Below are 17,371 nucleotides of genomic sequence, written 5' to 3'. Positions count from 1 at the left end.
AAAGTATAATAGAAACCCGTCACCACTTCTGGATTATCACCCACTCCTGGTTTTGGCTGAGAAATACTGAGGTAAAATACTGACCAAATACTGAAAGCGTGAATGGAGCCTTAACCGCCCTATCATCTCCGAGCCTTCTTTCATCTTCATGACCAGGCCAATTTTTACAATTCTGACCAGTGTCCCTTTATGAGGAAATAACTCTGAAACGCTTCCATGGATCCTGGTGATTCTGACACTGTTTTCTCGTGACATATTGTACTTCATGTTAGTGGTAAAATTTCATTCATATAACTTGCGTTTGTGAAAAAAACGGATATTTGGCGAAAATTTTGAAAATTTCGCAATTTTCCAACATTGAATTTTCATGCCCTTAAATCACAGAGATATGGTACACAAAAAAAACTTAATAAGTAACATTTCCCACATGTTTACTTTACATCAGCACAATTTTGGAACCAAAATTTTTTTTTTGTTGGGGTTATAAAGGGTTAAAAGTTGACCAGTGATTTCTCATTTTTGCAACATCATTTTATTTTTACAGACCACATCACACTTGGATCCACTTTGAGGGGTCTATATGATAGAAAATACCCAAAAGTGACACCATTCTAAAAACTACTCCCTTTAACCCCTTTCTGCCATGAGACGTACTATCCCGTCCATGTGCCCTGGGAATTAACTCCCAGGGATGGGATAGCACGTCATAGCGATCAGCGGCGCCCACGTGGTGAGCGCCGCTGATCTCAGCCGGGTGTCAGCTGATTATCACAGCTGACACCCGGCACAATGTGTCAGGGGTGGTCACGGACCGCCCCCGACACATTAACCCCTTGTACACTGCGATCAAACACGATCACGGTGTACCGGGGGTTAAAGGGAAGCATCGGCAGGGAGGGGGCTCCCTCCATGCTTCCCTGAGGCCCCCACGGCAGTGCAATGTGCAGCGCTGCTGCGGGGGGCTCTTTCCCTACAGGCCCCCGGATCCAAGATGGCGATGGGGACCTTCGGGGGCCAGTAGGGAGCCGACTTCCTCACTGCCTGCAAAGCGCAGGCATGAGGAAGTCTGCAGCAGTACCTGTGACAGATCAGCGATCTGTCACAGGACAGAGATGTCCCACCTGGGACAATGCAATAAAAAAGAAAAACCCAAAAAAATATTCCCCAATAAATTCATTTTTTGAAAATAAAAAAAAAAACAATAAAACTACACATATTTGGTATCGCCGCGTCTGTAACGACCCGCCCTATAAAACTGTCCCGCTAGTTAACCCCTTTAGCGAACCCCTTAAAAAATAAAAAACGAAGCAAAAAATAATGATTTATTATCATGCCACTGAACAAAAAGTGCAATAACGCGCGATCAAAAAGACGCATATAAATATCCATGGTACCGCTAAAAAGGTCAGCTTGTCCTGCAAAAAACGAGCCGCCATACAGCGTCATCCGCAAAAAAATAAAAAGTTATAGCTCGCAGAATAAAGCGATGCAAAAATAATTATTTTTTATATAAAATAGTTTTCATTGCATAAAACCGACAAAGCATTAAAAAATGACCTAAATGAGGTATCGCTGTAACCGTACTGACCCGAAGAATAAAACCGCTTTATCAATTTTACCGCACGCGGAACGGTGTAAACGCACCCCCCAAAAGAAATTCATGAAACGCTGGTTTTTGTTCATTCTCAGTCCCAAAAATCAGAATAAAAAGCGATCGAAAAATGTCACGTGCCCGAAAATGGTACCAATAAAAACATCAACTCGTCCCGCAAGGAATAAGACCTCACATGACTCGGTGGGTCAAAATACGGAAAAATTATAACTTTCCATATGTGGTGATGCAAAAACTATTTTTACAATAAAAAGCGTCTTTTAGCGTGCGGCAGCTGCCAAACATAAAAACCGCCATAAATAGTAAATCAAACCCCCGTTATCACCCCCTTAGTTAGGGAAAAATAATAATAAAAAAAATGTATTTATTTCCATTTTCCCATTAGGGTTAGGGCTACGGTTAGGGCTAGGGCTGACATTAGGGTTAGGGGTGTGTTGGGGTTAGGGTTGGAGTTAGAATTGGGGGTTTTCCACTGTTTGGGCACATTAGGGGCTCTCCAAATGCAACATGGAGTCTGATCTCAATTCCAGCCAATTCTGCGTTGAAAAAGTCAAATGGTGTTCCTTCCCTTCCAAGCTCTGCCATGCGCCCAAACAGTGTTTTACCCCCACATACAGAGTATCAGCATACTCAGGACAAATTGCAAAACAACTTTTGGGGTCCAATTTCTCCTGTTACCCTTAGGAAAATAAAAAAATTGGGGGCAAAAATATTTTTGTGGAAAAAAATGTTTTTTTATTTTTACGCCCAGGCGTTATAAACTTCTGTGAAGCACTTGGAGGTTCAAAGTGCTCACCACACATCTAGATAAGTTCCATGGGGGGTCTAGTTTCCAAAATGGGGTCACTTGTGGGGAGTTTCAATAGTTTAGGTACGTCGGGGGCTCTCCAAACGCACATGACACCCGTAGACCAATCCATCAAAGTCTGCATTCCAAAACATCACTACTTCCCTTCCGAGCCCCGACGTGTGCCCATACAGTAGTTTTCTCCCACATATGAGGTATCAGCGTACTCAGGACAAATTGGACAACAAGTTTTGGGGTCCAATTTCTCCTGTTACCCTTGGGAAAATAAAAAAATTGGGGACTAATTGATCATGTTTGTGGAAAAAATACGATTTTTTTATTTTCATGCCTGGGCATTATAAACTTCTGTGAAGCACTGGGGGGTTCAAAGTGCTCACCACACATCTAGATAAGTTCCTTGGGGGGTCTAGTTTCCAAAATAGTGTAATTTGTGGGGGGTTTCTACTGTTTTGGTACATCAGGGGCTTTCCAAACGCGACCTGGTGTCCGATCTCAATTCCAGCCAAAAACGTCAAATGGCGCTGCTTCTCTTCCGAGCTCTGCCATGCGCCCAAATAGTCATTTACACCCACATATGGGGTATCAGCGTTCTCAGGACAAATTGCACAATAACTTTTAGGGTCCTGTTACCCTTGGAAAAATAAAAATTGGGGGTGAAAAGATTATTTTTGTGGAAAAAATATGATTTTTTAATTGTACCGCTGTACGTTATAAACTTTTGTGAAGCCCTTGTAGGTTCAAAGTTCTCACCACATATCTAGATAAGAAGGGAAGCAGCGCCATTTGACGCTTTTGGCTGGAATTGAGATCGGACACCATGTCGCGTTTGGAAAGCCCCTGATGATCGTATTTTTTCCACAAACATGATCAATTAGTCCCCAATTTTTTTTTTTTTTATTTTCCCAAGGTTACCAGGAGAAAATGGACCCCAAAAATTGTTGTCCAATTTGTCCCGAGTACGCCGATACCTCATATGTGGGAGAAAACTACTGTATGGGCACACGTCGGGGCTCGGAAGGGAAGTAGTGATGTTTTGGAACGCAGACTTTGATGGAATGGTCAGGTGGTGTCATGTGCGTTTGGAGAGCCTCTGATGTGCCTAAACTATTGAAACTCCCGACAAGTGACCCCATTTTGGAAACTAGACCCCCCACGGAACTTATCTAGATGTGTGGTAAGTACTTTGAGCTCCCAAGTGCTTCACATAAGTTTATAACGCCCAGGCGTGAAAATAAAAAAATCATTTTTTTTTTTTTCCACAAAAATGTTATTTTTGCCCCCAATTTTTTATTTTCCTAAGGGCAACAGGAGAAATAGGACACCAAAAGTTGTTCTGCAATTTGTCCGGAATAGGCTGATACCCCATATGTGGGGGTAAAACACTGTTTGGGTGCATGGCAGAGCTTGGAAGGGAAGGAGCACCATTTGACTTTTTCAACGCAGAATTGGCTGGAATTGAGATCAGATGCCATGTTGCGTTTGGAGAGCACCTGATGTGCCCAAACAGTGGAAACCCCCCAATTCTAACTCCAACCCTAACCCCAACACACCCCTAACCCTAATCTCAGCCCTAACCCTAATGGGAAAATGGAAATAAATACTTTTTTTTATTTTTTATTATTTTTCCCTAACTAAGGGGGTGATAACGGGGGGGTTTGATTTACTATTTATGGCAGTTTTTACTTTTGGCAGCTGTCACACGCTAAAAGACACTTTTTATTGTAAAAATAGTTTTTGCATCACCACATATTGAGAGCTATAATTTCTCCATATTTTGACCCACCGAGTCATGTGAGGTCTTATTCTTTGCGGGACGAGTTGACGTTTTTATCGGTACCATTTTTGGGCACATGACATTTTTTGATCGCTTTTTATTCCGATTTTTGGGACGCAGAATGAACAAAAACCAGCGTTTCATGAATTTCTTTTGGGGGGGTGCGTTTACACCGTTCCGCGTGCGGTAAAATTGATAAGGCGGTTTTATTCTTCGGGTCAGTACGGTTACAGCAATACCTCATTTATGTCTTTTTTATGTTTTGGCGCTTTTATGCAATAAAAACAATTTTATATAAAAAATAATTATTTTTGCATCGCTTTATTCTGCGAGCTATAACTTTTTTATTTTTTCTCTGATGATGCTGTGTGGCGGCTTGTTTTTTTGCGGGACAAGATGACGTTTTCAGCGGTACCATGCAAATTTATATGCGTCTTTTTGATCGCGCGTTATTTCACTTTTTGTTCGACGGTATAATAATAAAGCATTATTTTTTGCTTCGTTTTTTATTTTTTAAGGGGTTCGCTAAAGGGGTTAACTAATGGGACAGTTTTATAGGGCAGGTCGTTACGGACGCGGCAATACAAAATGTGTACTTTTATTGTTTTTTTTATTTCCAAAAAATGAATTTATTAGGGAATAGTTTTTGGGGTTTTTTTAATTTGGCGATTTTTTTTAAATTATTTTTACACTTTTTTTTAAAAAAAAAAACTTTATTACATTGTCCCAGGGGGGACATCACTGTCCTGTGACAGATCGCTGATCTGTTACATCACAGATCACTGTGACAGATCAGCGATCTGTCACAGGCACTGCTGCAGGCTTCCTCATGCCTGCGCTCTGCGGGCAGTGAGGAAGCCAGCTCCCTGCAGGCCCCCGTCGCAATCTTGGATCCGGGGACCTGCAGGGAAGGAGACCCCCGCAGCAGCGCTGTACATTGCGCTGCTGTGGGGGGCTCAGGGAAGCATGGAGGGAGCCCCCTCCCGATGCTTCTCTTTAACCCCCGGTACACCGCGATCGTGTTTGATTGCGGTGTGCAAGGGGTTAACGTGTCGGGGACGGTTCTGTGACCACCCCTGACACATTGTGCTGGGTGTCAGCTGTGATAATCAGCTGACACCCGGCCGCGATCAGCTGCGCTCCCCCGTGAGCGCAGCTGATGGCGCTAGACGTACTATTCCGTCCATGGGACTTAGGTCCCAGGTCACATGGACGGAATAGTACGTCCATTGTAGGAAAGGGGTTAAAGGGAACCTGTCACCAGGAATAGCCCTGTTAACCTGAAGATATGGGGTTAATCTGCAGGTTAACAGTGTTATGATGCTGCCCAGTGCCTGCACGTAGCCGAATGCAGCATGAAGAAAATGATCTTTATTCTCTCTAGCAGAGTTTGGTTTTCAGTCATGGAGGCGGCCCTGGTTCAGTCACGCTCTGAGTATACAGAGCGGTCACTGTAACCGCGCCCCCAGTCCTGTCTGAGAGCTGGCCTCAACGTAGAGCCAGTGTCCAGTCAGTGCCGGGTGGCACATTTACAGCAGCCGCTCTGTATACTCAGAGCGTGACTGAACCAGGCCCGCCTCCATGACTGAAAATCGACTGCTGGCGGGGAGAATAATGATAATTTTCTCCCTGTTGCAGTCGGCTGCGTGCAAGCACCGGGCAGCATCAGAACACTGTTAATCTGCAGATATCGAGTTAATCTTCAGGTTAACAGCATCATCCCTGGTGTCAGGTTGCCTTTAAAACAGCGATATGCCACACATAAGTTACAAAATAACATTTCCCACTTGTCTACTTCATATCAGAGCAATTTTTGAAGCAAAAAAAAAAAAAAAATAGTTGGAAGTTAAGGGTTAAAAGTTGATCTGCTTTCTCATTTTTCTAACAATTTTTTTTTTTTCTTCTTAGGGACCACATCACATTTAAAGTGACTTTGAGGGGTCTATATGACACAAAATACCAAAAAAGTGACACGAATCAAATCTGCACCCCTCAAGGTGCTCAAAATCACATTCAAGAAGTTTATTAACCCTTCAGGTGCATTACAGGAATTAATGGAATGTGGAAGGAACAAATTAAAATGAACTTTTTTTTACTCAAAATATTTTACTTTAGACCCAATTTTTTATTTTCACAAGGGTAACATAAGAAAATGGACCCCAAAAAGCACTGTTTGGGCACACGACAGGGCTCGGAAGAGAAGGAGCACCATTTGACTTTTTGAACACAAAATTGGTTGGAATCGAGAGCGGATGCCATGTCACGCTTGGAAAGTCCCTGATGTGCTCCCACAAGTGACCCGATATTGGAAAATAGACCCCTTCAGGAATGTATCTACATGTGTGGTGAGCATCTTGAACCACGAGGTGCTTCACAGAAATTTATAAAGTTGAGCTGTGGATATTTAAAAAAAATAAAATATTACAAGAGAAAATGGACCCCAAAATCTCTTGCCAATTTCTCCCAAGTACGCCTATATCCCATATGTGGAGGAAAACTACTATTTGGGTGCATGGCAGGGCTCGGAAAGGAAGGAGCAACGTTTTGAAATGCAGACCGGGTTTGTCGAGGCAGGTGTCGCATTGTCAAATGGGGTCTTTGCATATTCCCTTTTGTAACACTCGGCACTTTTTTTGCCATCTTCCTTTCCTTGAGGTTTGAGGGACCTCTCTGGAGAAACATTGGTACGATATGGGTACCTTTAGTTCCAGGGCCCGCTCCTTTAGGGCCTTTATCACTAACTCCTGGAACTGAAGGTACGTACCAGTCTGGGTGACATATCGTGATAGTACGAAAGCAGCTGGAGGACTTGATAAGAGAGAGCAACTCCCCCCATGTTCTTGTTGTACCCCAAGACACAGTTTGGTTTGTGGACCTGTGTCGAGGTGCCTAATACAGAGGTTGTGTGTGCTGCCATCACTATGTATGGTGGTCAAGAAAAGGATATCCCTCTTGTCCTTGTACTTGACCATCAGCATGTTGTTGCTACATTGGCTCTGCTCTCACCTTTCTGAGCAGCTGCAAAATTAGCGTCTTTTTGAGAGGCCTTTCTGATTTTTGTGGACAGTACCGCAAGCTGCGATAGCTCGCGCACAGAGGGACTTGAGTGGGATGCTGGCATAAAATTTATCTACATAGATGTGATAACGTTGATCCAGCAGTGGGTACACCAAATCCCACACAATTTTCCTACTCACTCCCAGGACAGGGGGGCATTCAGGGGGTTAAATCTGGATGTCCTTCCCTTCATAAACTCTAAACCAGTGGGTGTACCCTGAGGTGCTCACACAGTTTGTAGAGTTTAATTCCATACCTGGCCCGATAACTGGGCAGGTATTCTTGGAATTTGAGCCTCCTCTTGAAATGTATTAGAGACTCATCCACGCAGTTGTCCCTTTGGAAAACGTACACCTCAGCAAACTCGTTGCTAAAGTGATCAGGACGAACTTTGGAAAATCAAAGTTGGGGGTCATATCAAGAAGGACACCTCAAAATATTGCCAAAGTTCTGGCTTATTCAATAGTCCCATGTAAAGGGCCAGGCCCCAAAGCATCATTTCTACGGTGTCTACATGTGCCCAGTTACAAAATCCTCAGCGAAAAAGACTTTGAAAAAGTCTATTTCTGTGAGGCCAGAGGTGTCACATTGGATTTGTGATTGCACTACAAAATCAGGAAACTGTGGCTCAATCTTCGGGGGTGAGGTCCATACGGGGTCAGTAACAGTGTGTGCTGGGTAATTTTCTGTCCTGGGGCCTCACTATATCACTTGAAGAGGAGTCATAAGAAAAATAAAAGGAAAGTGTATGCCTTCTCTGCTGAATACCGGGTTTTGATGAGTGGGACTTTTTTCTCACATATGCGGTGTTTGTGTGTGTACCAAAACTGTCTAGAAAGGAAGTCTAAAAATAAAATAAATGTAAAAATTTGGTAAAAGTAAAAACTTCCTAAACGGACATCAGAAAAATCAACTAATCCAAAAAAAAAATTTAGCCAACAAACAAGAAGGCCGGTCAGGAAAATAGTAAGCACGAGTGCGGATCAGTGATTTGTGTCACTGATCAGCGTTCAGCGGCTGCAGGATGCACAATGGGAAGAGTGATGAAGGACAGGAAGGGGTTAGGTAGAGGGAGAATGGGATTAGGAACGTCTTCTTTCTTCAGCAGCAGCACCAGAAGAAATGATGGCACAGGCTTGAAGTCTGTGGCACCACAAGGCCCAGCACAGTGCGACGGAATGATAGTGACCGTGACAATCAGAGCTGGCCCTGGTGATGCGGACATTGCTAGGCTCCAGCCTATGATCGGTGCTGTTGCAAACTAAACATCCAGTCATAGTGATCGTACTTGGGGGGACGTCGAAACCCAAAAGTGATGACGAGCCCAGGTGCCATGCTGTTAGAAACAGCAAGCACCTGAATGCCATGGTCGGGAAGCACCTACCATGATGTACTGGTAAGTCCAAGGTCGGGAAGGGGTTAAAAGAAAATGTGTCAAATTTTTTTGGGCATTTATAGTTATTGTACAATCCTTTACTTTATTTTTACAACAAAATAAAATGTAGAGTTTAAAAAATATCCATTTTTTTTCTCTGCAGCAGCGGAGGGCCGCCATTTTTTTTTTTTGCTGGTGTGTGTCAGAGCAATGACTGTTTCATTATATACACCAAGTACGCAAAACCGCAAATGGCTGACCATATCCCCCCATAATTCCATCAGCCTCTGGGCTGTCCAGTGCGCAGCTGTGGAGGGAGCCAAGTGCCACTTTACTGGATTCCAGAGCTGTGCTCCGAGCCACAATTCCTCCATCACAACACAAGCTCGGTTCAGCAATGGACAGGAAGAAGCATGGATCTAACCCTATCCTGTGTGATACATTTAGCAGCACTAACAGAATTGGCGCTGCCCACAGTCCTTGGTGACACCATCACACTGCAGTCTCTAACAAAATGGCTCCTCACTATGATCCTAAACGTCATCCTAGCTTATCCTTTTACAAACACCCAGAAGGGGAGGAGTGACATCAGACATGTGATCAGACCCCGCCCACATTTACTGCAGTCGTAATGTGAGCTAGTTGTACACTAGGTTTTCATGTCAGATTTCAGCAGCTGCTCCCCGTTTAAAAGATAAAAATGTAAAAACTTAAAATAATTTTTCAGCTTTTCTACCACTAACAAAATTAAAACATTAATACAGTTTTTTCAATTGTTGAAATTTTTTTTTTCCTCTTTTTATCTGACACATTCCCTATCGGGAAGCATTATTGTATAAGTGGAACTGCTCATTGACAAAAGCTAAAACAAATACATCATCCTATGTGCCACCTATGGCTGTTTCCAATAATAATACGTAGAATGCGGAATTTAGCCCTCTACTATTGTGAGGGATGTATATACAGCCATTAAACCCTAAACAATATACCCCTATTAACAGCCCATTAATCAGAATAATTTGTTTGTTTCTGACCAAAGAAAATTGGTCAATTTGAGTCAGACCTAGTGATTGCCGAAGAGCCAAGGTGCATAAGTTTCCTTACAGTTCCCGCTGTCCAATATTAGAGAAATATGCATAACTTGATTACTTATTGTCAATGGCTGCACAGTTTGCACAATCACATAGCTATTGAGGGTAAGTAATCCATCTACATGCATTTCCCCATAATATATTGGACGTCTGCTGCGACTGTCAGGAATTGGCCGCACCACGGCAGTCGCTACATCTGACCCTATCCTTAAAAAGGTTATCCAGTTATTAAAAATTGATGACTTACCATTAGGATAAGCCATCAATATCAGATGGGGGAGTACTCAACATCCTCCTTCCGGTCATCGGCGGTTTAAGATATTGCAACATTGTTACATTAAAAACAGGCACAGAGTTGGAAATTACAGTATGAACAGCCTTTAAACTAGTGTAAATGGCCGTAGAAGAGGCTTATAGGCTTGTTTGTGTAATTTTGGCACTTTGACTTTTTCTCATTACGCCATTTAATGATCAGGTTAACTTTTTTTGATATTGATAGATCGGGCAGATTCTGAACGTGGCACTACCAAATACGTCTATGTTTGATTTTTCTTTTTTATTGTTTTACTTTGATTGAAGTGAAAGGGGGGTGATTGCATTTTTACATTTTTTTTTTACTTTTTGCATGCTTCAATAGTCTCCATGGGAGACTAGAAGATGCAGTTGTCCGACTGGCTCTACTACATACAGGCGGCGATGATCAGATTTGTCTGTATGTAGCAGAAATGCTCACTTGCTTTGAACACCGACCACCGGGCGACGCTCATCGCAACCTGACTTGACAACCAAAGAGGTCTGCTCCGGTTGTCATGCCGACCCATTGGTGACCCGCGATCATGTAACAGGGTCAACAATGGGCAGATTTAGTGACGCGCTTTCGGTAAGAGCGAGTTAGAGATTGACAGCAGCATTTAACTAGTTAACAGCCATGGGTGGATTGCAATTCCACCAGCAGCTGTTGCAGGCACATGTCAGCTGTATACTGTATATCAGCTGTCATGTGCCCGAAAAGGAACGGGCTCAGAGCTGGAGCCCGCGCCAAAGAGAGGGAGTCAGAGGTTCAAATTTTAACCCCTTCACTACCAAGGGTGGTTTGCATTTTAACTCCCGGGCCAATTTTTACAATTCTGACCACTGTCCCTTTATGAGGTCATAACTCTGAAACGCTTCCATGGATCCCAGTGATTCTGACAATATTTTCTCGTGACATATTGTACTTCATGTTAGTGGTAACATTTCATTCAAATAACTTGCGTTTATTTGTGAAAAAAACGGAAATTTGGCGAAAATTTTGCAATTTTCCAACTTTGAATTTTTATGCCCTTAAATCACAGCGATACGGCACACAAAAAACTTAATACATAACATTTCCCACAGGTTTACTTTACATCAGCACAATTTTGGAACCAAAATTTTTTTTTTGTTAGGAAGTTATAAGGGTTAAAAATTGACCAGCGATTTCTCATTTTTGCAACACCATTTTATTTTTAGGGACCACATCACATTTGAAGCCGCTTTGAGGGGTCTATATGATAGAAAATACCCAAAAGTGACGCCATTCTAAAAACTGCACCCCTTAAGGTGCTTAAAACCACATTCAAGAAGTTTATTAACCCTTTAGGTGCGTCACAGGAATTTTTTGAATATTTAAAAAAAAAAAAAATGAACATTTAACTTTTTTTTCACAAAAAAAAAAATACTTCAGGTTCAATTTTCTTTATTTTACCAAGGGTAACAGGAGAAATTGGACTGCAAAAGTTATTGTGCAATTTGTCCTGAGTACGCGGATACCTGATATGTGGGGGGGAACCACTGTTTCGGCGCATGGCAGACCTCAGTAGGGAAGGAGCAACGTTTGACTTTTTCAATGCAAAATTGGCTGGAATTCAGATCGGACGCCATGTCGCGTTTGGAGAGCCCCTGATGTACCTAAACAGTGAAAACCCCCCCAAGTGACCCCATTTTGTAAACTAGACCCCCCAAGGAACTTATCTAGATATGTGGTGAGAACTTTGAACCCACAAGGGCTTCACAGAAGTTTATAACATACAGCCGTACAATTAAAAAATCATATTTTTTCCACAAAAATGATCTTTCCACCCTCAATTCTTATTTTTCCAAGAGTAACAGGACCCTAAAAGATATTGTGCAATTTATCCTGAGTGCGCTGATACCCCACATGTGGGGGTAAACTACTATTTGGGCGCATGGCAGAGCTCGGAAGGGAAGCAGCACCATTTGACGTTTTTGGCTGGAATTGAGATCGGACACCATGTCGCGTTTGGAAAGCCCCTGATGTACCAAAACAGTAGAAACCCCCCACAAATTACACTATTTTGGAAACTAGACCCCCCAAGGAACTTATCTAGATGTGTGGTGAGCACTTTGAACCCCCCAGTGCTTCACAGAAGTTTATAACGCCCGGGCGTGAAAATAAAAAAAATCGTATTTTTTCCACAAACATCATCTTTTAGTCCCCATTTTTTTTTATTTTCCCAAGGGTAACAGGAGAAATTGGACCCCAAAAGTTGTTGTCCAATTTGTCCTGAGTACGCTGATACCCCATATGTGGGAGAAAACTACTGTATGGACACACGTCGGGGCTCGGAAGGGAAGTAGTGACGTTTTGGAATGCAGACTTTGATGGAACGGTCTGCGGGTGTCATGTTGCCTTTGGAGAGCCCCTAATGTACCTAAACAGTGGAAACCCCCCACAAATGACCCCATTTTGGAAACTAGACCCCCCACGGAACTTATCTAGATGTGTGGTGAGCACTTTGAACCCCCAAGTGCTTCACAGAAGTTTATAACGCCTGGGCGTGAAAATAAAAAAAATCATTTTTTTCCGCAAAAATGATATTTTTGCCCCCAATTTTTTTATTTTCCTAAGGGTAACAGGAGAAATTGGACCCCAAAAGTTGTTTTGTAATTAGTCCTGAGTATGCTGATATCCTATATGTGGGGGTAAAACACTGTTTGGGCGCATGGCAGAGCTTGGAAGGGAAGGAGCACCATTTGACTTTTTCAACGCAGAATTGGCTGGAATTGAGATCAGACACCATGTTGCCTTTGGAGAGCACCTGATGTGCCCAAACAGTGGAAACCCCCCAATTATAACTCCAACCCTAACCCCAACACACTCCTAACCGTAATCTGAGCCCTAACCCTAGGGCCCTAACCCTAATGGGAAAATGGAAATAAATACATTTTCTTTTAGTTTTATTATTTTTCCCTAACTAAGGGGGTGATAACGGGGGGTTTGATTTACTATTTATGGCGGTTTTTATGTTTGGCGGCTGTCAGATGCTAAAAGACGCTTTTTATTGTAAAAATAGTTTTTGCATCAACACATATTGAAAGCTATAATTTTTCCGTATTTTGACCCACCGAGTCATGTGAGGTTTTATTTTTTGCGGGACGAGTTGACGTTTTCATTGGTACCATTTTCGGGCACGTGACATTTTTTGATCGCTTTTTATTCCGATTTTTGGGACGCAGAATGAACAAAAACCAGCGTTTCATGAATTTCTTTTGGGGGGGTGCGTTTACACCGTTCCGCGTGCGATAAAATTGATAAAGCGGTTTTATTCTTCGGGTCAGTACGGCTACAGTGATACCTCATTTAGGTTTTTTTTTTATGTTTTGTCGGTTTTTTGCAATGAAAACAATTTTATATAAAAAATAATTATTTTTGCATCGCTTTATTCTGCGAGCTATAACTTTTTTAATTTTTTGCGGATGACGCTGTATGGCGGCTCGTTTTTTGCGGGACAAGATGACGTTTTCAGCGGTACCATGGATATTTATATGCGTCTTTTTGATCGCGCATTATTGCACTTTTTGTTCGGTGGTATGATAATAAATCATTATTTTTTGCTTCGTTTTTTATTTTTATTTTAAGGGGTTCGCTACGGACGCGGCGAAACCAAATATGTGTACTTTTATTATTTTGGGTTTTTTTATTTTGAAAAAATGAATTTATTGGGGAATTTTTTTTTTTTTTTTAACTAATTTATTTAGCGATTTTTTTTAAATTATTTTTAACTTTTTAGTTTCAGCCCTGCTATGTGAAGCAGAAATGCTCATCTGAGTCTCATAGCAGATTGGTAATAACCACGGGGGTCTCCTGCAGAATCAGGGTTGTCATGACAAGTCATCAGTGCCCGCCAATCATGTGACAGGTTTCCCGATGGGCAGAGCTAGAGACACTTCCGGCGATGGCATGTTAAATGCCGCTGTCAGAGACTGACAGCGACAGTTAATATGTTAAGAGCCGCGGATGGATCGCAATTCCACCCTCGGCCGTTAGGAACACATGACAGCTGATCAGATCAGCTGTCACGTGCCTGAAAACATGCAGGCTCATGGCCGGAGCCCACATCAAACAGAGGGAGGCGACCTATGACGTACCTACACGTCATACATTCTAAAGGGGTTAATAAAACCTGAACGTCTACACTTCAATTGCAACTCAAAAAAAAGAGGCCCGCAGAGCCCAAATCATGAAGATTCCGTGACTGTTCACATATATTATATATCACGTCTAGAATCAGTTCCTCGCTGATTTTGGGTCTAGTAGGGTACAGAAACGAAGAATAGTAAGGTGCACTATCAGAACACAGCTGTTACGGGTATGTGCAGTATTTGCTCCATTGTCACGTTTTTCCTTCGCACATTTCTGACAAAAACTGAAGGATTTCCTAGTACCAGTGTAGGGAAGGTGACCGGATGGACGGACGGACTAGTCAGAGTGAAGAAGGAAAGGTTTGCACAGTGTAGGTAGGTGTCAGTTATTACAGTGGGGAAACAGCTAGGAAAGTGTAGTGGACGTGCAATACCTGGGTTGACCATTAGAGGGCAAGGAGGAGTGTGAGCAAAGGACTTGACATCAGCTTAGGAAACCGTTGGTCATGGGGGGCGGAGTTAGAGGGAACCGGGAAAGGTATAAATACTGAGGGAGGGTTCCAGAAAGTTCCAGTCCCCAGGGGGAGCTCAAGTGACTGGAGGACTAAGACAGTCTGGACACTCTGAGGAAAACCCAATCAGGGGGGACTGAGGAGAGAGAACGTCAGGGGGCTGGTCCTGACAGGAAAGTACCGCAGAAAAGACGAGGCACTGAGGTAAAGCATACCGTACTGAGAGAAACGACTGATCAGTAAAAGTACTGTTGGTTTACGGGCCTAAGGCGGTCACAGTGACGGATCTGACAGGAGCGTCAAAGAGTGAAGAGGGGATGGTATATACATACACGTCCCCAGTGTAAAGTACGGTGTGCGGGAAGCGGCTCTGGGAACGGAGGGCCGATAAGTAAAGTGAAGCAAAGTGAAGTGCGGTGTACTGCGGAGGCCGACAAGTGGGCGGGAAGAGAAGAAAAACTTGGACCTGTTGTACCCGACATTTGCCTCCATCGGGTCTCTATTACATCTCTGCGCAGTAAGAGAGGGACCACCCACCAGCTCGGCCCACGAACCCTACACCAGTAAAGTGAATGATTCCTGAAATCTCTTGCACACATTGCTTATTTTTTCGTTCAAGATTTGAAGCAGTTTCATATCTGCTCCATGTCAATTCTTTCAGCATTTTTCACCTATTCTAATGAATAGGAAAAACACCTTAAAAAAATGAATGAAGGTGAGATAATTGATGGTCAAATGACAAACAATCAATTTTTGTGGAAGTGTAATTCCTCTTTATTCCATAACCCACTTTATAATAAAGAAGTCTCATCTGCTATTGAAAATTATTTTAAAGAAAACAAGGCCGTTCCTAACAACCCATTCTTATTATGGAACGCACATAAGGCGGTAATTCGAGGTGTTTTAATACAGATTTCATCCAAAATGAAGAAAAGCAATACTGTAGATCCAAAATAAAAGAAATACAGGCATTAATAAAAGCGAAAGAAAGCGCCCAAGCAATAAGGTCCTCACCGTGTCCCATAATACAGTCAGAAATCAATAGTCTCAGACAAGATTTAAAATCCGTTATTTTTTCCATTATATGATGCAGCGGTTAAATCGTCAAGATTTAAACAATATCTTAATCTGAATAATCCATCTAAATACATGTCTAACAGATTACAAAAAACTAAGAATAAAGAATAAAATAGAAAAAAATCAATTCTCCAAAAGGAGTTTCATTAACCCACCCCCAAGATATTGTTAATGCATTTCTGGAATATTATAGAAAATCTACTATATAATCGTCTAATTCTGTCTGTAACGGAAATCCCGCATCGCTGATTGGTCGCGCCCGACCAATCAGCAACAGGCGCAGTCCGGCCGCGAATTGGTGTGGCATTTGAATGACGCACGCCACCGCTACCGTCAGGAGATCTGCGGCGCTAGCCGCTGATCTCCCGACGGTTGCCGGGGGTCATCTCCTGCTGCACGGAGGTCAGCAGCGACGCAGCCGGGAGATGACCGGCGCATTGCTCAACGTGCGGATGGTACCCAGGGTTAGGAGGCGAGGAGACTCTACTCCAGGCCCTGGGTACCACAAACACACACACACATATATATATATATATATATATATATATATATATATATATATATATATATATATATATATATATATATATATATATTAGAATTAAAAATATAAAAAAAAAGGAATTAAAAAATAGTGATATACTCACCCTCCGACGGCCCCAGACTCTTTCCCTCTTCTCACTACGCGCCTGGCATCTTCCGGTCCCAGTAATGCTTTGCACGAAAGACCGCTGATGATGTCGCGCTCTCGCGAGAGTGACGTCACCTCCGGTCCTTCGCGCTAAGCATTACTGGGACCAGAAGATGCTGGGAGCGTGGAGAGGAGATCGGGGGCCGTCGGAAGGCGAGTATATCTCTGTTTGTAACGGAAATCCTGCGTGCAGAGCACTGTGCCCTCCCGATGTGATAGCATCGGGCCTCCATCTAGTTATATAATATTGAACAATCCCAACCAAACACTCAATTTAACAAACATTACATTGACTCCTTCCTCTCATCTATTAATCTCCCAAAATTATCTGAAGATTTGACTTTTCTTATCCTTTTAATGTTGAGGAAATTATTGACACTATTAAACCCCTTCCCGACCTCTGACACCACATAGGCGTCATGAAAGTCGGTGCCAACCCAACCCATGACGCCTATGTGGCGTCATGAATTCATAGCCCCCTGCGGGTCGGGTGACCGGGGCCACTGAAAGGTCACCCGACAAGCGCACACACAGGACCCTTTGTATTTTACCCCGGGGGGGGGTGGCTTCGCCCCCCCGTGGCTAAGATCGCTCGGATTGCCTGTTAAAAGTGATATTATAAATCGCTCTGATTGGCTGTTAAAAGTGATATTATAAATCGCTCTGATTGGCTGTATCACTTTTAACAGCCAATCAGAGCGATTTATAATATTTCACCAATGAAATTAGGTGAAATATTACAATCCAGCCATGGCCGATGCTGCAATAGCATCGGGCATGGCTGGAGACACTGATCCGACCCCCCCCGACTGACAGAGGCGATCGACCCCCGCCAACGACTGACGGTGGCTGTCACTGCCGTTAACATTGCTCTCCTCCCCCCCCCCCCCCACCGGTACCTCCTATGTCCCTCTGGCCGTCCCGATGTCCCAGATCATGGGCGCCTCCATCTTGGAAAATTAAGGTTGGA

General features: G+C 43.0%; 1 protein-coding gene across 1 annotated transcript in view; it reads right to left on the bottom strand.

Annotated features, from left to right (window-relative positions):
* The window catches only part of STK11 (serine/threonine kinase 11), a 152,547-nt gene that overhangs the window by 121,456 nt on the left and 13,720 nt on the right, over nucleotides 1-17,371 (bottom strand). The gene's annotated exons all lie outside the window — the stretch shown is intronic.

The sequence above is a fragment of the Dendrobates tinctorius genome, unplaced genomic scaffold, assembly GCF_039654945.1.
Source record: "Dendrobates tinctorius isolate UK_male_01 unplaced genomic scaffold, ASM3965494v1 ptg000011l, whole genome shotgun sequence".
NCBI lineage: Eukaryota > Metazoa > Chordata > Amphibia > Anura > Dendrobatidae > Dendrobates > Dendrobates tinctorius.
This window is presented reverse-complemented; position numbering and strand designations above follow the sequence as displayed.